Consider the following 27,972-nt stretch of genomic DNA (forward strand, 5'->3'; position numbering starts at 1 on the left):
TTTACCGTACTGGGAACCCATGGGCCCGGGGTTCTCATTCCGTATATATCTCTTGTTTTTCAAATACAGGTCCAGGTGCTCAGAAGTGAGTTGTGGGTCGTCTGAGAGACGGCGAAGATCTTTATTTCCTCTACTTTGTGTTTTGATTAGAATCTCTCCACCTTTGTTTTGGAAAGTTTATATTATGTATCGAACTCTTTGAATTTGCCTATAGAGGCTCTCATGTTTCCTTCGGGAGAGATTAGGATATACTGTTGTCAACTAATTTCATAATATACTCTAGCCGACCTAAACTTCGCGGGTCGCGACTAGTAGCTATTTACTTATGTTATATATATCTATCTGTTATCTATCTCTTAATCTCCTCTACGCCTTGTCCGTATATCGTTTTCGGCTTCACGATTTATCTTTTGTTGTCGAAACGTGAGTGATATGTCTTCGCGATTTTATTTCTACTCTTTTCAGGCTTCTCGATTAATACTCTTTTCGAAATTACCTATATTTATATATTAAAAATCCACCTGAGAGTCGTACCACCGTAATATCATTGACTTATGACTCGAGCATAAGGATTTGAATATTAGGGTGTTACATTTCGTTCCTTGCGAACGGGCTTGCAGTTGTCTGGCTTATGATCGGATATGAGGATTGTAAAGTGCTTGATGGAGTTGGAAAGTTGAAGCTTTGAGGTTGATATGAGATTAGTGTGCGGATGTTGGGCACGTCGTTTTAACTCCATCCTGTTTTATAGCCTTTGATACCTTGCCCTTCTATCACATGATTGACCCATGTTATCTTTTGCATTGAGCCTACCTTGTAACGTTTGCTTTGCAATCACACTCCTACCTTTACATCCTTATGTTTATGACAATCAAAATATTTGAAAATTGTATATATGATTATATTTTGAGATATTTTGCTTCTTCCTTGAATGTGTTCAAGGGTGAACTGTTATGGAATTTCTTTCATTTTGTATCAATTTTCGAGGGCGAAAATTTTTATAAGGTGGGTAGAATGTAAGACCCAGAATCTTTGAAAAGTCTTATTATGATCAAGTCTCAAATCCTACAGTTATTTATAGCCTTAATTTCAGAGATTATTTTATTAAAGATAATTAAGGCAAGTTTTGATTTATTGAATTTGAGATAAGTTATGGGTATTATCCAATTTTAAAATTATTGGATTATTTTCTATATTTAAATCATATAGTTGGTAGTTGTGAAATAAAAAGGATTTTTTTATATGATTTTGGACTAAATGATTAATATTTTAGAATATTGATATTACTATTTTGGAAAATGAAGAAAATAAGTATATTATTTCTAATTATTTAGTGGGGACATTTTATTGAAAATAATTTATGAAATTGATGAGCAAATAGTATTTTTATACATTATTATTAATGGATTAGAATTTATTTCTAATTACTATATTATCCCTTTTTTAAGAGAAATTACTAAAATGCCCCTAACCCTAATTTTTGAAAATAAAATCCTAACCCTAAAAACCCTAACCCATTACCGTTTCCCATCAGAAGCTGCAGTAGCAGCCGCAAGCCCCTTCTTCCCCCCCAAAATGAAAAGCACACACACAAAACAGGGGAGGAGAACTTCTGAGAGAGATAAGGGAAAGGGAGGAAGCACGGCGCCGGCGGGCGTCACTGCCGCCGCGCCACCGTGTTGCATCAGGGAGGGCGAGTGAGCGAGCAAACAGACACGAGAGGGAGAGGATCGTGCCGCCACGGTCGTCCAGGAGAAGCGCCGGAGAAGCTGCTGCGCGGCCCAGAATCCGCGTTCAACTCGCCGCCGTTCAGACTCCAGTTGCTGTCACCCTCGTGCAGGCGCTGTCGCGAGGTAGCCTTGCATCCGCCGCCGTCTTCGCGGGGCTTATGTGTGGCTACGGTTGCTCCTCGCCGTGGAGCCGTGTCGTCGTCCTTCAGCCATCACCAAAGCAGAGACGCGCGAGGGAGGTGGACGCTGCCAGAAGCACCGTGCCGCCGCCGCTGCCTGTGCTGTCGTTGTCGTCGCCGACATTCTCGAGTGCCGCCATCAGAAATGGTTCAGTTCGCTGTTAATGGAGCTGGTTGGGGTTGTTCCAAGGCTTTTCCGCTGCTGCCAGCTCCTGGGTGCCGTTCAAGTCGCCGCTCCTGCTGCCCAAAACTTCGCTGCCGTCGCTGGAGAACTTTGCCGGTAAGGGTTTTAAATTTGTGGCTTCGGTCATTTTGAGTTTCGAGAAGGTTTTGATGCTGTACGACTCTTCTAGTTGATCTGCCGGAGCTTCTGGCCGCCGCCGGAGCTGTTGCCGGGCCGGTTCGAAATCGTAGTTGCCTCATTGTGTTGTTTCGGTAAGAAATTATGTTTCGAATGATCTCGCGTTAGTATTCTGTTGTGTTCGGTTAATGAATACGAGTTTTGATAATGTGGGGTAGAGTCCTGATTATTGTATGTTACGATTAGTGTTGCTATGGTTATTGCGAACGTGACTGGAAGCTGAGGTTTTGGCTGCCGGAATTGTGGTTGTGGATTTCGGGTCGAGGCGGAAAGGACTTTGTGGCGCGTTTGAGTTATGGATTTGCGTTTTGAGGTAGGGGCGCTTTCTAAAAACTATGTTTTATGTATTGGAATTATTACATATGGATACTGATGTGAGATATTGAGTATTTGGTGATTGTATCTGCTTTATGTATTATTTGGTTGACTCGAATGATTATGGATGTTGGTTTGGCTGAATTGTTGTGCGGCTTTGTGAATTGTAATGTTTGAAGTTGATTCTTTAAAGATTTGAAATCTAAGTTTAATCCGTTGAGGATTGATTTGATTTGAGTTAATTATTTTGATGATTGGAGAAGTTGAATGCACTTTTGAATTTAGCCTGGTTTACTTTAATCGACTCGGTTTTGGACAAATGATTTGTTAGTGAGCCGTTTCTTTAAAGCTTTGGAAATGAGTTAAATCAGTTGATATTGAGCTAATTTTGAAATGGTTTCCTTGAGATATGCCATTGAGGCGACTGTTGGATTTAGCTTGCTTTGAATTGATTTCTGGTTTTGAGCTGTTGAAAAGAAATGAGAAACGGTTTAGTGGGGACCCGAACCGGGTGGCAAAAGTCCAAGTTTTAGGGGAGATGCTGTCGAAATTTTTATAAAATCCGAGTCTTTATTGAAATATTGTCTGAAATAATGATGAGTTAAAGACTTCTACTATTCTATTTGAATTATCAAGAAAAGGATGATTCATGCCTTTGAAATGAGTTATTAAAAAGGAAACTATGATTTAGTCTTGTTTCTCAAGAAAGGTATTACATTTCCTTTGTGAACAATTTATTTAAACGAAACTTATGCCTTAAGGCCGTTGGAATGTGAAAAAGGTTTATGCCTTCGAATTTGACTTGGGGTTTTCAATTAAAGAAGTTTCAATGGTTTTGAAAGGACCCGAGTGTCTATTGACAAGTCTCATTTTAAAGTGTTTTCGGAAAGGTTTAAGTACTCCTCGAGTTTTGAATTTTAGCAAGACTAAAACAGTTTCTGAGCAGTTGAAATGCTTTAGAATCCCTCATGGGGTTGAAGCTGGTTTTTGTTTAAGTAAAAGGAAAAGCCTTTGAAAGAAGTAAATGATTATGTGACTCGGTTTGGCTTAGATTCTATTTTATTACTCAAATCAGGAAGCCAAGGTTTTTAATGAATTTAAATGAACTTGGCAAAATTGAGTTTTATTATTCTCCCCTAAAGACTTGGGACTCTGCCGAAAAACTTTTGTTATAAAATCCCATCGTTGGATGGATGATTTTGAATACTGTGAAACAAATCCTTAACTTGCCATGGTTTTGGAAGTTTTGGAAAGAGAATGCCGAGAGTGGCTTTGTTTTAAAAAGGGAACTCACTTTGAGTAAATTCGGCTTATGAGCCTGAGATGATTTGAGAAATGAGATTTCTAAAGCCAGGGCTGAAAAGAGTTGAAACTCGATTTCAAAGTGAAATGAATTGAGAAAATGATTTATGGCTTAAATGCCGACTTTATGAATTTAATGATGTTGAATGGTGGAAGTGCTGTTTTGTTGTGAGCCGGAATGGCTGTGTATGATTATACATATTGGTTGGTTCTGGATTGAACCGTGAGCCGAAATGGCTGTGTATGATATGAATATTGGCTGGTTCTGGACTGAACCGCGAGCCGGATGGCTGAGATGGATGTTGATCCATGGATGAGATTGAATGCATGTTTATGCTGAATCATTGATAAATGTGAATGTTGCACTTCCACTATCTGAGATACGAGTTTCCCTGGGTAGTAGCAGTGGCTAGCCACCACGTGCTCCGGGTCGAGACTTGATACTCTGTTGACCCTATGTCGTAAGTGTGGCCGGGCACTGTGAAAGGCCCGGATGAGCTCGCCCCCGTAAATATTCACCAGTGAGGGTGATGGATATGGATCATGATTATGATCAAGTTTATGATGAGTATAACTCGAGTTGGGGATGCACGACAGAGGGACAGTCCAATGGTTAGCTACCAGGACTTGTCGGGTTGGCTCTATAACCGACAGATGATATCATCAGCCACTAGGGACAGGCATGCATCATATGCATTTGTGTGACATTGGTTGGGTGTGCATATTATACTTGGTTTGCCTATGTGATTAATTGCTAACTGTTCTACTTGTAATAACTGTTTGTTTGTGCTTGAACTTCCTATCTGTGTTTGCATCTGGGACTCTGTTGGATTTGTGGTGACTGGTTGTTGGTTGGATTGTTTGGGCCTAGGGCCGTGGTTGGAAAGAGATGAACTGATGGTTGATTTCGGTTTTGTGCTTCTGGTTTGGAATAAAATTATGAAAGGCTATTTTGGTTCCGCATAGCTAAACCGTTTTGAAAGGCTTTTGAGTTTTGAGAATTGAATGGTTCCTCTTTCAGTAAAGATTTTTGACTTTACTTTTATTGAAAACCGTGTTTTTGAAAAGAGGCATAAGAAGGTTATTAATCACTGGTACGGTTTATCTTCATGTATCCTATTACAGTAATTCCCAAAACCCTCTACTGAGAACCCTTTCGAGGATGATGTTCTCACCCCCCTATATTTTTCCCCTTTCAGGATATGGGCGCAGAAGTTACGAAGAGTTCTTTTAGTTGTGGTTGAAATGCTCTGTATTGCTTTAGACTATTATTTGTACCCTCGCCTTTATCTTGAGATATTCTGTAAGAGGGATAGGAATTGTATTGGATTATGTTTGTAATATTATTTATATATATTTATGTATATATATGGATGTACTCTTTATGAGTTTTGTAAGTTGTATGGTATTTATGGACGTATGTTATCGGATGAAAGTTTTTGGGAGCGGTATTGCGGTTTAAAGTTTCAAACAGGCTCATATTTTAGTATTAAATAAGATAAGTGTCGTCGTAATGTCCGACCTATCAGAGTCGCGCAGTCGGAAGCGTGAGCTTTGGTAGTTAGGGTATTACATTCAGCACATACATTGCATAATTAATTTTCAACACCATAATTCAAGAACGAGAGGATTCAGTTACCTGGATGAAAGAGAAAAATGGTGGATACTCAGTGGATTCCAGATACCGGTTGACTTTCCAATTTTTTCATCCTCCAATAGACTTTCTTCGTGAAATTTGCAGAAATAAATCTCTTTAGTCAAGCATATGGAAGCTTAAAAATCTGCCAAAAGTAAAAATCTTCATATGAAAATTCATGCATAAAGGGTTACCTGTTCGGAGCAAGCTTCACACTAGAATTCTAGACATAAAACCAAAATGTCCAAGGTGTGAGGAAGAAGATGAATTAGTGACCCACTGTCTACTGACTTGTCTTGATTCCCTAGAAGCCTAGAAAAAAGCCAAAATTCATGTTCCAGAAGCGTTGAATGAGAGATGGCTGATGAGCGGATAATTTATACGCTTTTTGGCATTGTTTTTAGTATGTTTTTAGTAGGATCTAGTTACTTTTAGGGATGTTTTTATTAGTTTTTATGCTAAATTTATATTTCTGGACTTTACTATGAGTTTGTGTATTTTTCTTTGATTTCAGGTGAATTTTGGCTGAAAATGAGGGACCTGAGCAAAACTCTGAAAGAAAGGCTGACAAAGGACTGCTGATGCTGATGGATTCTGACCTCCCTGCACTCGAAATGGATTTTCTGGAGCTACAGAACTCCTAATGGCGCGCTTTCAATGGCGTTAGAAAGTAGACATCTAGGGCTTTCCAGAAATATATAATAGTTCATACTTTTTTCGAGAATTGACGACGCAAACTGGCGCTCAACGCCAGTTATACGCTGCAGTCTGGAGTTAAACGCCAGAAACACGTCACGAACCAGAGTTGAACGCCAGAAACAGGTTACAACCTGGCGTTCAACTCCAGAAATAGCCTCTGCACGTGGATAGCTAAAGCTCAGCCCAAGCACACACCAAAGTGGGTCCCGGAAGTGGATTTCTGCACTTAGACTTACTTCTGTAAACCCTAGTAACTAGTTTAGTATAAATAGAACTTTTTACTATTGTATTTGTATCTTCGGATCATCTTTGGTCTCAGTTTTATTTCCATTCTCCATCTTAGGAGACTATTGATCTCGTTTAGGGGGGCTGGCCTCTCGGCCATGCCTGAACCTTTATCACTTATGTATTTTCAACGGTAGAGTTTCTACACTCCATAGATTAAGGTGTGGAGCTCTGCTGTACCTCGAGTATTAATGCAATTACTACTACTTTCTATTCAATTCATGCTTATTCTTATTCTAAGATATTCATTCGCACCCAAGAACATGATGAATGTGATGATTATGTGACGCTCATCATCATTCTCACCTATGAACGCGTGCCTGACAACCACTCCCGTTCTACATGCAAACAAGCTTGAATGTGTATCTCTTGGATTCCTTAATCAGAATCTTCGTGGTATAAAGCTAGATTGATGGCGGCATTCATGAGAATCCGGAAAGTCTAAACCTTGTATGTGGTATTCCGAGTAGGATTCAATGATCGAATGACTGTGACGAGCTTCAAACTCGCGAGTGCTGGGCGTAGTGACAGACGCAAAAGGATGGAGAATCCTATTCCAGTATGAACGAGAACCGTCAGATGATTAGCCGTGCTGTAACAGAGCATTTTGGACCATTTTCACTGAGAGGACGGGATGTAGCCATTGACAACGGTGATGCCCAACATAAAGCCTGCCATGAAAAGGAGTAAGAAGGATTGGATGAAAGCAGTAGGAAAGCAGACGTCCTAGAGCCATACAGTACCTCCATACGCTTATCTGAAATTCCTACCAATGAATCTACATAAGTATTTCTATCCTTTATTATTTAATTAAGTATTTATCTTTTAATTATCTAATCCAATCACATTTGAATCCGCCTGACTGAGATTTACAAGATGACCATAGCTTGCTTCATACCAACAATCTCCGTGGGATCGATCCTTACTCACGTAAGGTATTACTTGGACGACCCAGTGCACTTGCTGGTCAGCTACACAGAGTTGTGACAATTTATGAATTAAGATTAGAGCACCAAGTTTATTTGGAGCCATTACCAGAGATCACAATTCTGCGTACCAAGTTTTTGGCGCCGTTGCCGGAGATTGTTCGAGTTTGAACAACTGACGGTTCATCTTGTTGCTCAGATCAGGTAATTTTATTTTCTTTTATTTCTTATTTTCAAATAATAATAATAATAATAATAATAATAATAATAATATTTTTCTTCCTTTTTCGTTTTTCCAAAAAATGATTTTCGAAAAATTACAAAAAAATTTTATAGATTCATAAAATCAAAAATTATTTTTGTGTTTCTTGTTTGAGTCTAGTGTCAATTTTTAAGTTTGGTGTCTTGCGTGTTTGAGTTTTTCTCAAGAATTTTCGAAAATTCATCATATGTTCTTCATAATCTTCAAGTTGTTCTTGGCCAGTCTTCTTGTTTGATCTTTATATTTTCTTGTTGTTTGTCTTTTCTTGTTTCTCATATGCATTTTTGCATTCATATCATCTAAGCATTGAAAATTTCTAAGTTTGGTGTCTTGCATGTTTTTCTTTCCTTAAAAATTTTTAAAATATGTTCTTGATGTTCATCTTGATCTTCAAAGTGTTCTTGGTGTTCATCTTGACATTCATAATGTTCTTGCATGCATCATTTGTTTGGATCCAAAACTTTCATGCATTGAGTCTTTTTTATGTTTTTCTCTCTCATCATAAAAAATTTAAAAAAATCAAAAAAGAAATATCTTTCCTTTTTTCTCTCAAATTTTCGAAAATTTGGATTGATCTTTTCAAAAATTTTAAAATTAGTTGTTTCTTATGAGTCAAATCAAATTTTCAATTTAAAAAAAAATCTTATCTTTTCAAAATCTTTTTTTTCAAAAATCATATCTTTTCATTTTTATTTATTTTTGAAAATTTTAAAAATATTTTTCAAAAATCTTTTCTTAATTGTATCTCATAATTTTCGAAAATATTATCAACAATTAATGTTTTGATTCAAAATTTTCAAGTTTGTTACTTGCTTGTTAAGAAATATTCAAACTTTAAGTTCTAGAATCATATCTTGTGATTTCTTGTGAGTCAAGTCATTAATTTTGATTTTTAAAATTCAAATCTTTTTTTTTTCAGAACTAATTTATATCATATCTTTTTCAAAATTTTATCTTTTTCAAAAATTTGATTTTAAAATATCTTTTCTAACCTCTTATATTTTCAAAATTTAATTTTCAAAATCTTTTTTTTATCAACTAAATAACTTTTTGTTTGTTTCTTATATTTTTCAAAACCATCTAACTACCCTTCTCTCTCTAATTTTCGAAAATTATCTCCCTCTTTTTCAAAATTCAAATTAACTAATTGTTTTAAATTTTTAACTTAATTTTAATTTTTATTTTTTGAATTTTATTTTTAAAATTTTAATTTTATTTTCGAAACTTAGCTTTAATTTTTAATTTATTATTTTAATTATTTTCGAAAACTTCTCTCCCTCTTCTCATTCTATTTATTTATTCATCTACTAACACTTCTCCTCACCCAAAAATTCGAACCCCTCCTCCTCCTCTGAGTTCGAATTCTTCTCTTCTTCTACTCACACAAGGGAACCTCTATACAGTGGCAAGGAGGATTCCCGGTATCTTTAGTCCTCTTTTCTTTTTCATATGAGCAGGAGCAAGGACAAGAACATTCTTGTTGAAGCAGATCCAGAACCTGAAAGGACTCTGAAGAGGAAACTAACAGAAGCTAAACTACAACAACCCAGAGACAACCTTACAGGAATTTTCGAAAAAGAAGAGGAGATGGCAGCTGAAAATAATAATAATGCAAGGAGGATGCTTGGTGACTATTCTACACCTACTTCCAAGTTTGATGGAAGGAGCATCTCCATTCCTACCATTGGAGCAAACAATTTTGAGCTGAAACCTCAGCTAGTTGCTCTAATGCAACAAAACTGCAAGTTCCATGGACTTCCATCAGAAGATCCCTATCAGTTTTTAACTGAATTCTTGCAGATCTGTGAGACTGGAAAGACGAATGGAATAAATCCTGAAGTCTACAGGCTCATGCTTTTCCCTTTTGCTGTAAGAGACAAAGCTAGAACATGGTTGGACTCACAACCTAAGGATAGCCTGGACTCCTGGGATAAGCTGGTCACGGCCTTTTTGGCTAAGTTCTTTCCTCCTCAAAAGCTGAGCAAGCTTAGAGTGGATGTTCAGACATTCAAACAAAAAGATGGTGAATCCCTCTATGAAGCTTGGGAAAGATACAAACAGATGACCAAAAGGTGTCCTCCTGACATGCTTTCAGAATGGACCATTCTGGATATATTCTATTATGGTCTGTCTGAGTTCTCTAAGATGTCATTGGACCATTCTGCAGGTGGATCCATTCACCTAAACAAAACGCCTGCAGAAGCTCAAGAACTTATTGACATGGTTGCAAATAATCAATTCATGTACACTTCTGAGAGGAATTCTGTGAATAGTGGGACGCCTCAGAAGAAGAGAATTCTTGAGATTGATGCTCTGAATGCCATATTGACTCAGAACAAAGTGTTGACTCAGCAAGTCAACATGATTTCCCAAAGTCTGAATGGATGGCAAAATGCATCCAACAGTACTAAAGAGGCATCTTCTGAAGAAGAAGCTTATGATCCTGATAACCCTGCAATAGCAGAGGTAAATTACATGGGTGAACCTTATGGAAACACCTATAATTCATCATGGAGAAATCATCCGAATTTCTCATGGAAGGATCAACAAAAGCCTCAACAAGGCTTTAACAATGGTGGAAGAAACAGGCCCAGCAAGCCCTTTCCATCATCTTCTCAGCAACAGACAGAGAATCATGAACAGAATACTTCTAATTTAGCAAACTTAGTCTCTGATCTGTCAAAGGCCACTTTGAGTTTCATGAGTGAAACAAGATCATCCATAAGAAACTTGGAGGCACAAGTGGGCCAGCTGAGTAAGAAAATCACTGAAACCCCTCCTAATACTCTCCCAAGTAATACTGAAGAGAATCCAAAAGGAGAGTGCAAGGCCATTGATATAATCAACATGGCCGAATCTACAAAGGAGGGAGAGGACGTAAATCCCAGTGAGGAAGACCTCCTGGAACGTCCAGTGATTAACAAGGAGGTTCCATCTGAGGAACCAAAGGAATCTGAGGCTCATCTAGAAACCGTAGAGATTCCATTAAACCTCCTTATGCCCTTCATGAGCTCTGATGAGTATTCTTCTTCTGAAAAGAATGAGGATGTTACTGAAGAGCAAGTTGCCAAGTACCTTGGTGCAATCATGAAGTTGAACGCCAAATTATTTGGTAATGAGACTTGGGAAGATGAACCTCCCTTGCTCATCAATGAACTGAGTGATCTGGATCAACTGACATTGCCTCAGAAGAAACAGGATTCTGGAAAGTTCTTAATACCATGTACCATAGGCACCATGACCTTTGAAAAGGCTCTATGTGACCTTGGGTCAGGGATAAACCTCATGCCACTCTCTGTAATGAAGAAACTAAGAACTCTTGAGGTACAGGAGGCCAATTTCTTATTAGAGATGGCAGACAGATCCATGAAAATAGCTTATGGAAAAGTAGAGGACATGTTAGTAAAGGTTGAACATCCCTGCTGATTTCATAATCCTGGATACTGGAAAGGATGAGGATGAATCCATCATCTTAGGAAGACCCTTCCTAGCCACAGCAAGAGCTGTGATTGATGTGGACAGAGGAGAATTGACCCTTCAACTAAATAAGGACAACCTTGTGTTTAGAACTCAAGGATCTCTCTCTGTACCCATGGAGAGGAAGCATAAAAAGCTTCTCTCACTGCAGAGTCAACCAAAGCCCCCACAGTCAAACTCTAAGTTTGGTGTTGGGAGGCCACAACTAAACTCTAAGTTTGGTGTCAAACCCCCATATCCAAACTCTAAGTTTGGTGTTGGGAGGTCTCAACAATGCTCTGAACATCTGTGAGGCTCCATGAGAGTCCACTGTCAAGCTATTGACATTAAAGAAGCGCTTGTTGGGAGGCAACCCAAAGATTATTTATCTAATTTTATTTTTATTTTATTGTTCTTTTATGTTTTATTAGGTTCATGATCATGTGGAGTCACGAAAAAAATAGAAAAATTAAAAACAGAATCAAAAACAGCAGAAAAAAATTAACACCCTGGAGGAAGGCCTTACTGGCGTTTAAACGCCAGTAAGGAGCATCTGGCTAGCGTTCAACGCCAGAACAGAGCATGGTTCTGGCGCTGAACGCCAGAAACAAGCAACATTTGGGCGTTCAGACGCTAGGAAGAAACAAGCATGGAACTGGCGTTCAACGCCAGAAATATGCTACAGATGGGCGTTCAACGCCCAGAACAAGCATCAATTCGGCGTTTAAATGCCAGAATTGTATGCAAAGGCATTTTACATGCCTAATTGGTGCAAGGGTGTAAATCCTTGAACACCTCAGGATCTGTGGACCCCACAGGATCCCCACCTACCTCCACTCACCTCTTCTCAACCCTTTTTCCTACAATCCCATAAACACTCTTCCCCAAAAACCCTTCCCCAATCACCTCAATCTCTCTTTCCCATCACCTCTTTACCACTCACATCCACCTTCACTTCCCCATAAACCCCACCTACCTTCAAAATTCAAAATCAATTTTCCACCCATCCCACCCTAAATGGCCGAACCTACCCTCCCTCTCCTCCCTATATAAACCCCTCCATTCTACTCCATTTTCACACAACACAACCCTCTCTTCTACACCTTAGCCGAACACACATCTCCCCTTCCCCTCCATATTTTCTTCTTCTTCTTCTTCTTCTCTTCTTTCTTCTCTTGATCGAGGGCGAGCAATTTTCTAAGTTTGGTGTGGTAAAAGCATAGCTTTTTGTTTTTCCATTACCATTAATGGCACCTAAGACCGGAGAAAGCTCTAGAAAAGGGAAAGAAAAGGCAAAAGCTTCCACCTCCGAGTCATGGGAGATGGAAAGATTCATCTCCAAAGCCCATCAAGACCACTTCTATGATGTTGTGGCCAAGAAGAAGGTGATCCCCGAGGTCCCTTTCAAACTCAAGAAACATGAGTATCCGGAGATCCGACATGAAATCCAAAGAAGAGGTTGGAAAGTTCTAACTAACCCCATTCAACAAGTCGGCATCCTAATGGTTCAAGAGTTCTATGCCAATGCATGGATCACTAAGAACCATGATCAAAGTAAGAACCCAAACCCAAAGAATTACACTACAATGGTTCAGGGGAAATACTTGGATTTTAGTCCGGAGAATGTAAGATTGGCATTTAACTTGCCCATGATGCAAGGAGATGAACGCCCTTACACTAGAAGGGTCAACTTTAATCAAAGGTTGGACTAAGTCCTTAGGGACATATGTGTGGAAGGAGTTCAATGGAAAATAGATTCCAAAGGCAAGCCGGTTCAACTAAGAAGATTGGACCTCAAGCCCGTGGCTAGAGGATGGTTGGAGTTCATCCAACGCTCCATCATCCCCACTAGCAACCGGTCTGAAGTTATTATAGACCAGGCCATCATGATTCATAGCATCATGATTGGAGAGGAAGTAGAAGTTCATGAAGTCATCTCCCTTGAATTCTACAAAATAGCCGAGAAGCCCTCTCCCTTGGCAAGGCTAGCTTTTTCTCATCTCATTTTCCATCTATGTTACTCAGCTGGAGCTTTCATAGAAGGAGACAGACCCATTGAGGAAGAGAAGCCCATCACTAAAAGAAAGATGGAGCAAACAATAGAGACCACTCATGAAGCCCAAGGAACGCATGAGAAAGCTCATCATCATCAAGAAATCCCTGAGATACCTCAAGGAATGCACTTTCCTCCAAACAACTATTGGGAACAACTTAACACTTCTCTTGAAGATTTGAGTCACAACATGGACCAATTAAGGGTGGAACATCAAGAGCACTCCATCATTCTCCATGAAATTAGAGAAGATCAAAGAGCAATGAGGGAGGAGCAACAAAAACAAGGAAGAGACATAGAAGAGCTAAAGGACATCATTGGTTCCTCAAGAAGGAAACGCCACCATCACTAAGGTGGACTCATTCCTTGTTCTTAATTTCTCTGTTTTTCGTTTCTCTATGTTAAATGTTTATTTATGTTTTGTGTCTCTACTTCATGATCATTAGTATTTAGTAACTGTGTCTTAAAGCTATGAATAATTCAATGAATCCTTTACCTCTCTTAAATGAAAAATGTTTTAATTCAAAAGAACAAGAAGTACATGAGTTTCGAATTTAGCTTTGAATTTAATTTAATTATATTGATGTGGTGACAAATACTTTTTGTTTTCTGAATGAATGCTTGAACAGTGCATATGTCTTTTGAATTTGTTGTTTATGAATGTTAAATATGTTGGCTCTTGAAGAATGATGAACAAAGAGAAATGTTATTGACAATCTGAAAAATCATGGAAATTGATTCTTGAAGCAAGAAAAAGCAGTGAAAAAAAAAGCAAGCAGAAAAAGCCAATAGCCCTTAAAACCAAAAGGCAAGGGTAATAAAAAGGATCCAAGGCTTTGAGCATCAGTGGATAGGAGGGCCTAAAGGAATAAAATCCTGGTCTAAGCGGCTAAACCAAGCTGTCCCTAACCATGTGCTTGTGGCGTGAAGGTGTCAAGTAAAAAGCTTGAGACTGAGCAGTTAAAGTCGCGATCCAAAGCAAAAAGAGTGTGCTTAAGAACCCTGGACACCTCTAATTGGGGACTCTAGCAAAGCTGAGTCACAATATAAAAAGGTTCACCCAGTTATGTGTCTGTGGCATGTATGTATCCGGTGGTAATACTGGAAGACAGAGTGCTTTGGGCCACGGCCAAGACTCAAAAGTAACTGTGTTCAAGAATCAACATACTTAACTAGGAGATTCAATAACACTATCCGAAATTCTAAGTTCCTATAGATGCCAATCATTCGGAACTTCAAAGGATAAAGTGAGATGCCAAAACTGTTCAGAGGCAAAAAAGCTACAAGTCCCGCTCTTCTAATTAGAATTAATATTCATTGATAGTTTGGAATTTATAGTATATTCTCTTCTTTTTATCCTATTTGATTTTCAGTTGCTTGGGGACAAGCAACAATTTAAGTTTGGTGTTGTGATGAGCGGAAAATTTATACGCTTTTTGGCATTGTTTTTAGTATGTTTTTAGTAGGATCTAGTTACTTTTAGGGATATTTTTATTAGTTTTTATGCTAAATTCACATTTCTAGACTTTACTATGAGTTTGTGATGCTGATGGATTCTGACCTCCCTGCACTCGAAATAGATTTTCTGGAGCTATAGAACTCCAAATGGTGCGCTTCTAACGGCGTTGGAAAGTAGACATCCAGGGCTTTCCAGCAATATATAATAGTTTATACTTTGTTCGAGAATTGACGACGCAAACTGGCGCTCAACGCTAGTTATACGCTGCAGTTTGGAGTTAAACGCCAGAAACACGTCACGAACCAGAGTTGAACGCCAGAAACAGGTTACAACCTGGCGTTCAACTCCAGAAATAGCCTCTGCACGTGAATAGCTAAAGCTCAGCCCAAGCACACACCAAAGTGGGTCCCGAAAGTGGATTTCTGCACTTAGACTTACTTCTATAAACCCTAGTAACTAGTTTAGTATAAATAGAACTTTTTAATATTGTATTTGTATCTTCAGATCATCTTTGGTCTCAGTTTTATTTCCATTCTCCATCTTAGGAGACTATTGATCTCGTTTAGGGGGGCTAGCCTCTCGGCCATGCCTGAACCTTTATCACTTATGTATTTTCAACGGTAGAGTTTCTACACTCCATAGATTAAGGTGTGGAGCTCTGTTGTACCTCGAGTATTAATGCAATTACTACTACTTTCTATTCAATTCATGCTTATTCTTATTCTAAGATATTCATTCGCACCCAAGAACATGATGAATGTGATGATTATGTGACGCTCATCATCATTCTCACCTATGAACGCGTGCCTGACAACCACTCCCGTTCTACATGCAAACAAGCTTGAATGTGTATCTCTTGGATTCCTTAATCAGAATCTTCGTGGTATAAAGCTAGATTGATGGCGGCATTCATGAGAATCCGAAAAGTCTAAACCTTGTCTGTGGTATTCCGAGTAGGATTCAATGATCGAATGACTGTGACGAGCTTCAAACTCGCGAGTGCTAGGCGTAGTGACAGACGCAAAAGGATGGAGAATCCTATTCCAGTATGAACGAGAACCGACAAATGATTAGCCATGCTGTGACAGAGCATTTTGGACCATTTTCACTGAGATGACGGGATGTAGCCATTGACAACGGTGATGCCCAACATAAAGCCTGCCATGGAAAGGAGTAAGAAGGATTGGATGGAAGCAGTAGGAAAGCAGACGTCCTAGAGCCATACAGTACCTCCATACGCTTATCTGAAATTCCTACCAATGAATCTACATAAGTATTTCTATCCTTTATTATTTAATTAAGTATTTATCTTTTAATTATCTAATCCAATCACATTTGAATCCGCCTGACTGAGATTTACAAGATGACCATAGCTTGCTTCATACTAACAATCTCCGTGGGATCGACCCTTACTCACGTAAGGTATTACTTGGACGACCCAGTGCACTTGCTGGTCAGCTACACAGAGTTGTGACAATTTATGAATTAAGATTAGAGCACCAAGTTTATTTGGAGCCATTACCAGAGATCACAATTCTGCGTACCAATGGTGATGGTAGGTCAGCACCATGGAGAAGGTCAAGAGCAACGCAGAGCCAAATGAAAAGCTCGAACTGGTGGCCAACTTACTGTGGCAGCTTTGGAAGGCAAGAAATGAACTGGTATTTGAAGAATCTCGTCGATCACCATCTCTCAGCTTGGAGCTAGCACAGATAATGGTAGATGAGAGAAAGAGGACGACCTAATATTTTTTCTAATTGCTTTTTCCTCAATTTGTAATAGCCATTTTTCTTAGTTAGCTTCTAGTGGAACTATTCTAATTTTTTCTTACCTGTTGTCCAAATTTAGACCTTTCTTTATTTTAATAAAATTACCTATCTTAGACAAAAAAATTTATTATTAAACCGATTAAATAATTTGTTTAAAAATCTAATAGATCAATTATGATTAATCAATTTAAAAAAAATAATATTATTTAATACAATATTATATTAAAATATAAAGTTTTATATACTCATAAAAATTCAAAATTCAAAAGAATTAAAAATTTTAAAAGAGCAAAACTTATTAGAATAGTAGAGAGATTTTAAAGAGAGAGATAAAAAGAAGTTAGCCTAATAAAAATAAAGAAGTTGAGGATTTGTGGGAAATTAGCATAAAAGTAAAATCATTTATCTCTCATATCATAAGTTTAATCTTTTTTTTTCTCTTTTCTAATCATTTTTCATTTTTTGTGAAAGTTTTTTCTTTTTACTGCATTGTCTTTACTCCTCCTTCCTCTCTTTTTTTTTTCATATTTTTTCACCTTCTCTTTTCTTTGAGATTTCAATTGAACTTTTCTATAGTTTATTTTTGTCTAAGTTTTTCACATCACATTTGTCTTCTACATATATACTTTCTCTTTTCTTCCTCTTCCTTTCACCTCCTTTCTCTCTCTGTCTACCTCAGCGACAATACCGCAAGATTTTCTTCCTTTACTTCTCTCTGGTCTTTTATTTATTTTTCTTTTTTGATTTTTTTTAATTTAAAAAATGTAAAAATCGAAAAAATTCATAATAATTTACTCGGTTTATCGACAATGACGGATCCAAAAAATTTTGTTAATAGAGTAAAATATACATAATATAATAATAATTTTTATAATTGTACTATAGTATTATAAAATGGTAGATACTCTCATGATGATATCTTTACATGAAGATAGCATTGTAGACCATTAGATGAGTTAATATGTTTGACTAAATATGTTAGATTAACCATCTAAGAATTCACAATGTCATCTTCATATGAAGATATCATCATGTGAGTATTCCCCTTATAAAATATGATTACTCTTCAAATTATTTAACCAACAAATTAAAATAATAATATAATAATTCAAAATAATAACAAATAATTTAGAATTTCATTCTTCTGAGGTTCATATTTTGAAAAGATTGAATAATCTTTTTATTATCAATATAATCAAATGTCTCTCTTTCTATATATGTTCCTCATCTTATAGCATTTTCCAATAAGAAAATTCACTATAAAAATCATTCACATTAATTTTCAACAGTAGCAAAGTGCAATATCCTAATTCAATTATACGTCAATATACACAAACATAAATCATCCAATTATTCAAACAGCAACAAATTCACAGTTTTACACCATCTTCATCAAAATCAAATTCTTCTTCCTAAATAAGATAAAATGAAATTTTACTAAACAAAATACCAAATCAAAGCAATGAAGCAAGCAAATTAGTCATTAGTAAATCTGTTATCTGTAAATGTACCAACTACTCGAGAAGGAGAAGCTGAAGACTGAAGAGGTGCGTGCAACCGGTGTGGCGATGCTTGAAGCAACTGAAAACTGGAGAGGCGAGTCAGAGACGCAGAAACGACGACGGAGTAGCGAGACACTCAGAAACGATGAATCGATGATAGAGTGGCGAGACACAATGATGGAGTGGGCCGTGGACGAGTGGCGAGACCGCGAGAAACGATGATGATCGATTGGCGAGAGACAAAGTGGAATGCAGAAACAAGGAGCAGGCGAGCAACGACTGAGCGATGCAAGGAAAAAGCTGCATGGTAGCAAGCCCCGACACCTCGACAGTGATGTGGGGCAGGTCAGGAGGTAGGCCGCGAGCCGACGACAGTCACGCGGGGCTGTAGAGCAGAGACAAAAATTGAAAAGGGGGAGAAAGAGAAGGGTTAGGAATTTCAGATTCGGAATGAGGTCAAAATTATTTTGAAAGTGAGGGCAACTAACTTTTTTTAATGAGAAGTACCCAGTAATTTTTTAAATTCCAATGGGACACTTGCCCCCACTAGGTAATGAATGAATCTGTTTATGTTATTGGTTTACTACCGATTTTACTGGCTTTTTTCACTAGTTTTTTTGCAAGCGGATTTTGAACATGAATCGAACTAGATAGATGATCGGTTTTTTATTAATTATCGGTCAAATTATCCGGTCCGGTTCGGTTCTAAGGACACTAATATTTATTTATATTATATTATATGCTAAAGACAACACTACATTATTATGTAAAATCTGAAGTTTGCTTAAATTTCGGTGTAGGTATTTTGTTGTGTCACTCATACAGTTTTGTTTCTAGTTAAGATAGAACTGAACCGCACCAAATTGAAAGCAAATAAAGACAGCACACAGAAGAAACCAAAATCCAAGAAAAACAGAGAAAGAAAAGAATAGAATATGGAAACAGCATGCAATAAAATCCATGCGAGTCTCAATGCAAGTTGGTAGGGTATGTGTATCATACTATATAGGTTCTTTTAAGCTATATATACATCTCTACCGGCCTATATTAAAAAAAAAAAAAAAAAGATAGAAGTACATAATGTTAAAATCATCAATTATGAATTATTGCATGTTTCTTTTACCCTATACCCATTTTTGTTGCACGCTTCATATTTTCTGGTTGTGCCCACACCACATAAAAACAAAATGACCTCTATTCCTTCAATCTTTCATTTGACCGAAATGTTGGTACTTCAATAAAAAAACAGTAAAATGTTCTTAAATGAACCATAACTTAAAGGATGAAATAATGCAACTGAGTTTGTCTAAAAGGATAATATTATTTTAAATACTTCCTTTTCAAAATACAAAACTATAAAGCATGCACATCAATTTTCTTTTTTTAAAACAAATAAATATATGTAATTGAAATTATTTTTCACTATAATGAAGGTGCACAAGTTGCGTGCAAGACAGGATAATGAGAGATAAAAATGAAAAACATAAAAAATTTTCAAAACTTGTTGGACGTGTAGGAGACAGAATATCTTCATTGAAGTCATCATCAAATATTAATATGTAATTAAAAGAGTGAAAAAATTTGGGACATAATATAAAATTAGCCCAAAATATCATACAATTATTAATATTGCATATTTCAGTTATAATACTAAGCATGCATTAATATACTTGAAGAATTAAGGTTCATTTGTTACTCATCATATCTCATTGATTTCGACTGATTCTAATTAATTCAATATTTATTTATTTGTTTAACATTCTCAACCCCTCAATTTCCTATTATATTTTCATAACTCTTCTTTTTTACATTTATCAGCAATTAGCAATTTTTTTTTCATTTTACAACTCTCAATTTCAAAAACATCCTTCACAAAATAGCCAAATGGCACAATAATTGAGGAATTTTTCTATTTTTTTTATATATTTTTATATATTAACCTTCTTGACTTGAACATGAAAGAAAATCTATAATAACACTACAATAAAAAATAGTTTTAGTGACAATAACATAATAGTTACTATATATTTTATTTAACTTATGTTTTTGTGATAATTATATATTTGTTGTTATTAGTATATGTTATAATGATAATTATATACTTTTAACGATAAAATATAAGATGACTAATATCTAGTTTTAACGACTATTTTTATTGCTGTTAAAAATAAAATAAACAACCGTTAAAAATAATTTTTTTAGTAGTGCAATAACATCCATATTACATTTTACTAAATTTGTATAATTTTTTGGAGAACATTTTGGATTTTTAATTATTGTTTACATTTAAAAGTATTTTATTAACTCATATATGAACACATTTTAATATCCAAGTTCTATTTTTAAAGCAATAAAAAAAACTGTAATATCCATATATATATTTTTTTAGGATCACATAAAAAACCTATATACAACGTTGCCTAACATCCAATATTTAACGATCATAACATCCAGAAAATCTTAATAGTAATATCCAAAACTACTCAATTATATAAAATATGCAATATATTAACCCGAACATATGAATATAATATTCTTTTAAAGGTATGATGAAAATTCTAAAATATATAATGTCATCCAAAATATATACCACTTAAAAATTTTTATCCAAGTTATAACATGCATTAGTTCATAATCATAGGAAATATAAACATTTTTTGAGTGCAAAAAGCGAATTATGCCCCCCCCCCCCACTTTGATTTTTGATATTAGAGAGTTGGATTGATTTAGTTGTCTTTGATTTTTTAATTGTTTTCATTTGATTTTTTAGATTTTAAAAAAATGTATTAATATAGTTTTTTGTGTATTTTTTGTTATTAAAATACAATGTTAGTTCATAATCATAGGAAATATAAACATTTTTTGAGTGCAAAAAGCGAATTATGCCCCCCCCCCCCACTTTGATTTTTGATATTAGAGAGTTGGATTGATTTAGTTGTCTTTGATTTTTTAATTGTTTTCATTTGATTTTTTAGATTTTAAAAAAATGTATTAATATAGTTTTTCGTGTATTTTTTGTTATTAAAATACAATGTTGTTAGTGACATGGCTCAATCTTTGCCACACTGAACATATTAAAATGATGTCATACACGTCTTAGCGCTAAAGAAGATACTAAATGATGTCATTTGAGGGTTTCAACAAAACTAAAATATTACACTTCTCCCTCAAACGCGTCATTTAGTGTCTTCTTTAGCGCCAAAACGCATATGATATCATTTAATATGTTCATTGTGGTAAGGATTGAACCACATCACTAACAGCGTTGAATTTTGGTGATAGAAGATACACGAGAGACTATATATATTGGTATATTTTTTAAAATTTAGAGACTAAATTATAACAATTAAAAAATTAAAAACTAAATTAGTGCAACTCGTTAATCTCAAGTATTAAAGTGGCTTAACTCGCAAAAAGCTTAAAAATGTAATTGAGGACACTGAATTGAAGAGAAAATTATAAACTTTTTAATCATGAGAGTTTAAAATAAGAGGGGTTTTTTTAGAGTTAAAATGATACTCTTACATGTTAGGCTATATGAACAAAATGTTAAAATATTTCATTTATGAATTAAATCTATAGATGAATTCGTATTTAATTCTTGAATAATTATTGCATCGAGTCATTAACTATCTAACATTATCTACTAAGGTGAATGTATCTGTTACCTCATATATTGACAGAGTGAGGACATTACTCTCATACGGATGAATGTGCACTATCTCTATATATATATATATTATTTTTAGTGGAATAATTATTCTTATGTATATGATAGATTGTTAATCTTAGTAATATTAAACATATGTTATATAATTAATTTTCTTTTACTATTTCCTCTCCATTTAGTTTAATAAAGTGTTTGTAAAATGTGTCTCTTGGTTTCTAATGGAAATGTCAAAAGGGAACTTACATTATATCTTTTATATATAGAAGTTTTTCCTCCTCTTTTGTTATCTGTTTTATCAGATGTATCTTTTTAGCATTTCTTTGTTAGAAATATAAATATTTTATGTATTTTTTATTCTATTAATAATCTTTGAATTAAGTAATTTTACAACATAATATCAAAATTATTATTATGATTAAAAATCTAAAATAATTTGTATAATTCAAAAAATCAGCATAAAAAAAATTAATTAAAAGATTAATAGAGCTTAACTAAAAAATATTATATATTTTTTTTACATAATTATAAATAAAAACTAACATGATAAAATAAAAAATTTTATTTCTAATAAGAAATATAATAGAGAATTAAAAACATCATTGGAGTCTACACTTTTTAAGTCAGTCAACAATAAACATTAAAAAAAAAAATTCAAAATTAAGAACAATAACAACATACAAAATTCAGGTAAAAATAACATTTAAAAGAGAGACGAGGTAAAATTAATTTAGAGTATAAAATTTAAGATTTAGAATTTAGAAATTATGTGTTTAGAATTTAGGATTTAAAATTTATTTAAAATTTAGAGTTTAAAATTAAGATGACCTACTGTGACAGCAAGATCAGAGGTGATGGATGAATGAAATTATAGTGTTGGGAGAAAGAAAAAAAAAAGTAAAAATTGATAAAAGACTAATTCTATAAAGATATAATTTTTATTTTTGTTTTATTGAACTTCTGATCTTCGGCCAGCTCTATACTTATTGGTTGTAATGTTAGCTGAGGATTCTTAGTTTTCTAATGTGATTGGAACGAATATTTAAGTAATTTATATTAATCATTTTTTTTCTCTTTGCTCTAAAATTATTTATTTTAACTTTTATTTTTGAAAAATTCAAAATTTAAAATGAAAATTATTAATTGATACTGGTTAAAAAATTAACTCTCTAATTGAATTCTAAATATAACCACTCCAAGATATATATATATATATATATATATGGAAAAGTCTAAGAGACCAGCAACTTTTTTAAATTCTGACCAGTCTGTACTCTGTAAAAAAAAGTGAGCCATTAGATGAAATCTTACACCATTAAAATTATTATTAATAGCTATTTGATGGCTACAAATCACAAAAATTGTTGGCCCTAGCACTCCTCTGTATATATATATATATAAGAGCAGCTTGTGACTTGGTTTTTACCTTTGTACCCGCATGTATATTGTTGGTTGTGTATGTACTGTTTGCCTTGTAAATTGTGATATATACCTTGCTGAAATGAGTAACCAAACTGGGTACCAATAACATCTTTGCCTTGTGTCATATGCAAATATCATTCATTCATATAGTGGCAGTTCAACACCTATACTACTGCCTAAAACCCCACCTCCTGAATTATTACCAAGCAATCATCAACTATTTCTTCTTCTTTTGGATTTTTCCAATGTTAACATTACCAAGTTTAATGCATCTAAGGACGCGTCAGGGTTGTTTTAAGTTTAGAAAATATATTCCCAAAAACTATACTTCCAATAATGTTATATATTGTAAAATTAAAAGAATTTATTTGTTTGATATAAAATTTAAGGAAATTGATTTTGATATTTCGAGGAAAATAAAATTATAAGCATATTTAGTTTATAATAGATACTCATAACTAAAAACTTAAGTTAGTTATCTTCTAATTTTTAAATGTTGTTAATATTTAACATATAATTCAGAAGCAAAACCTCATAGTAAGGAGGGGGCAGAAGAGGGCAATACCTCCCTCCATCTCTTTTTAATTTTTTTTACTATAAATTATATATAAATTTTAATTTAATCTTTTTTAAAACTTTTATTTTGATCTTATTTTATTGTAAAATTAATTTTTAGTTTCTCTCTAAAATTCAATGTAACTCTATAAGACATAAAGTGAAGATCGTTGAAGAGTATATAATTAGTAGTTTCTTAAAAGTAATATAGATTCAAAATATTTGAATTCTGAATGATTTAGTTCATCTAATTAGTCCCCTTTTAATCCTCTCTCTCTTGTCTCTTTATTTTATTCATTAAAGAATTGATTGGGCACGAAATACGTGTTGATAAATTCCAAAAGCTTTAGAACATAGAATAAGAGAATCAAGGTATGTAATCTTTTACATTATTGGTTTGATTCAAAAGGCGTATCATCATATATCACATTAGCATGAAGAAAGGGACCCCCATTAAGATGATAATGATAGTGTTTTTAACTGGATTAAGACCCTTTTGACATGATGTTTGGTTGAGTCATGTATTCCTAGCTCCTATACTTTAATCTTATTGGAAGATTAGGGTACGCTGTGGTTTTCTTCTATTATTTCTCCGTAATACAAGGGTGCTACAATAATTTTTCAGTTATGTCATCTTTGATTCTCTTATCTTATATATGTATGGGGCTCCAATTATAACATCTTAACGGCATTCCAATTTGGAACTCGGAAATGTTTAGTAATAAAAGAAAATTAATTAAAAATAGTCATAATTTATTTTATTTAATATTTATTAATTATTATAATAATTAATAAATGTTAAATAAGACAAATTTTAACTATTTTTATATTTACTTATTAGCATTATTATTTTGAAGTCTACACATATATATACACTAAAGTTAATAGTTAATTTGGCCTAAAATTTAATATTAGACTCAATTTGACTTTTAAAATTTAAATTGACTCAAATTAGATTTCGAGAAATCATAACTCACATTAATCATTGAATTGGTTTTTGTTAACACGTATTGATTTAATGCATTAACTTAATACGATTTGGATTCCTTACTTAAATTTTATGTAATCGAGATTTATTAGACCTTTAAAAAACTTAACTATTATTCTTAGAACTCCAAATTTTTTAAATTAAACTTGTTATTATCATTTTTATGAGATTGTTGAGGAATCAATCAAGCTTATAAAAGATCTACCAAATATGAATCACATAAAACTGGAATTCAAATCTTAACAAATTAATATGTAAAATTAACATATCGTTTACGAAAACTAGTACAAAAACTAACACAAATTACTATTACAAATTTCGAAATCCAAATTTAATCAATTATAATTTTAGGGTTTAATTTGACTTCGACCTCAAATTTCAAAAACCAAATATAAGTATTAACTCACGTAAACTTTTATTTTCTTCCTTTTTTGGTAGTTACACTTTAATAGCAAACCTTCGCTTTTCCTTAATATACGAAATTACGTTACCTTCATTAAATTGCTTGTCAAATGTTTAAAAAAAAGGTTGCTTGTCAAATTAGCATTACTCATAATTTAATCCCCGATATTTACTTTTTTTATTTAATCATTAATGAAAAAATCTTATTCATAAACAAACTTAACGCAACACTTGTAAATTCAAAAGCAAAATGGAAATTGTTATTGAATGAACACTTTTAATGGGAAAAAATAATAGAAAGTTAACTAGTATTGGTTTAAATATTAAGCAAATATAAAGAAAAATATCAATTACCATCTCAAAAATAATTATAAGATCCAATTAATAATGAAAAATAAACGCTCTCTACACTGATGACTCACTTACACATGTATATTAACCAGCAGAGAAAAAAAAATCTTTAAAATGAAACATTAAAATTTGTATACACTATAGTTGCGTCACTTTATTAGTATAATTAAAGATGCGGTACAACAAAATGGATTACGTCTCAAGAATTTTTCTAAACATTTCCAGTTAATAACTAAAAAAAAAAAATATTTGTAGCTCTTCGTGCATGCATGCTTATATTTAATTTGGTTGTCTGAGAATATGATTATTGCAACTGTACTTTTTCACTTTTTGAAAAATAATTACAGAACAATGATATTATATCTAACAATACTATTTTTTTTTCTTATGGATATATTTTTTAGTATGTTTGAATTTTTTATTTTTTTTGGATTTTTCGATGTATATTAGGTTTAGCATATTCTAATTTGGACGTTTAACCTAAATAAATAAAGCTAACATGTTTTTATTCTATTTTTGGGATGTTCTTTTTAGTAGAATTTCTCATGTGTGATATTGAATGTTCATTTGAAATATAAATACGTACTGATACAAATACGGACTGATATTTGCATTTTGCGTTGATAGTCAATAATGTTTACTGTTTCTGTAATGTCATGATCATACAATGGAGTAGATTACATGAGTTCTGTTGATGAACAGAAGCCCTACTACACCTATAATTCATGGCCCAATATTGCGCCACTTTTTCGGTTATGTACTTCCTAAACAGAATTGTTATTGTACTGATCAGGCCCAAGAAAAAAAAATAAAAGCAAGAATTTAGTCCCATAAAACTTCATGTTGTGTTTAGATAGTGTGTTCTGGACGGTAATACCAAAACATCACTGATACAAAATATTCATACACAACACAATATCAGTGAAGTTGAATACATCATGAAATGTTCAGTACATAAAATATTATGTAACACAAGCTTAATAATATGATAAACGACATAATAAATAATATAACATTATCGGTGCTGGTGGTCCTAGTAGTGTAGCCAATGCCCGGTGCTACATTGCAGAAGTTGTGCCTGGCGCTAAAGTTTGTTGGGCCGTTGGTCTGCATGAGGCTATGCCTGTGCAGAGAGATTCTGTGGCAGCGGTGGAGGCGGTGGGACATAGTAACCTCCCGAGTAAGGATCGGGGGTATACTGATGCCTTTGAGGCTGAGGCTAACGTGAGTAAGAGTCCGTAGTTCACTAATGGCAGAGTCGCATACTGGGCATCCGGTCACATTCCTACTCTGTATGACGTGCTAAGGTCTGATGATGTGTATGGAATCCAGGCTGAGGTGCATGCAGGAGCAGAGGAGTGATGAACCTGTCCGGTGCTCTACTCCCTAGCAGTGCGAAACTGCTCTGCCAGACGTTGCGTGGAGGCCTGGTCAGTGGTATGAATCTGGAATGCATTCTCGAACCCTATCTCCTCCACCATTTGCTCCCCGTGATAACTGCTGAATGGCCCGGCATGCAAGCCAGGTGGTGAAGTGTCCAACACAGCTCGATGAGCCTGTGCACCTGAACCAGATAGATGACGTGGTGGGAGAGGTGGAGGAGGTGGAAGCGGTGGGGGCAGTGGGGGTGAATTGTCGCCGCCTGCTAATATGTCACCGTGCTCCTCTTGTTGGTCAAACTTAACCTCCTCCTCGGACTCAACATCCAAGCGCTCCCTACGAGGCCTGACCCTATCCCTCGTAGCCCCTGCGGCTGCTCCGTGCTCTCTGGCGCCCTTCTCCCTCTTAGTAGGCCGCTGAGTGTCCTTCTGAACCTCCCTAGCACGCCGACGCCGATCGGAGACGTCCCGGGGAAGGTGAAGAACGTCCCTCAGTTGGATGGCAATAGGTTAGACGTCAGCAGGTAAATCAAACAGCCTGAGATCATCAAGTACATTCTGGCTTGATAGGTGCCTAACATGACAAGCATCCCGGTACCAATCCTAATACTCCTGCGTAGGCCTATAGTCGAAGCATGGCTGAATAGAGATCCTGTGGCTCTCTGCAAATCGTGCCTTCAAACCATCATACCTGTCGACAAGTCTGTCAGGCCACCAGACATCCTCACCTCGTCCTGTGGATGTCAGGAACCTGTCGACGTTGCCTGGGGCTCCTGGCACCGGCTGCTCCCTGTTAAACTGGCGCTTCACCTGGTGAACTTGGTGGAACTCGACAATGTTGAAGTAGACGAGGGGGAAAACAGACATCCATGTCCCCCACTTTGCCTCATCAATAAACCATGGCGGATACATAGCTTGCAGTGTAGGGTCGTCGTATGGCGTCTACACAAACTGTAACAATAGTTGTGAAATAATTATCAGTCATACAAGCTAAACTAAAGGATAAATAATTAATGAAACTACAAGAGAGTTAAATCTTAGTGCTAACCTCATTCATCAGTAACTGATCTAGCGACAGATGCCATCGAAGGACCCTCTTCTCGGGTTGGTCCCTGCTCTACTGTGTCAACCTTATCAACCTGTCAACAGTTGCAAGAATAACACGAATTCAATTTATGAAACATCATAATTGATGGTAATCAGTGGCTAAGAGAAGGGTGGGTTGAATCTCAGCTTCCTTTTTCGCAGAGTATTACTTTTACTTTTTCAACAAA

At 35.1% G+C, this 27,972-nt stretch overlaps 1 non-coding gene across 1 annotated transcript; it reads right to left on the minus strand.

Annotated features, from left to right (window-relative positions):
* Positions 1-9,678: 9,678 nt before the first annotated feature.
* Positions 9,679-9,786, minus strand: LOC148569066 (small nucleolar RNA R71). Its single transcript, XR_015881652.1, has one exon. It is a non-coding gene; the product is annotated as a small nucleolar RNA R71 (small nucleolar RNA).
* Positions 9,787-27,972: the final 18,186 nt, after the last annotated feature.

The sequence above is a fragment of the Arachis ipaensis genome, chromosome B4 (assembly GCF_059453495.1).
Source record: "Arachis ipaensis isolate K30076 ecotype BB chromosome B4, ASM5945349v1, whole genome shotgun sequence".
Taxonomy (NCBI): Eukaryota; Viridiplantae; Streptophyta; class Magnoliopsida; order Fabales; family Fabaceae; genus Arachis; species Arachis ipaensis.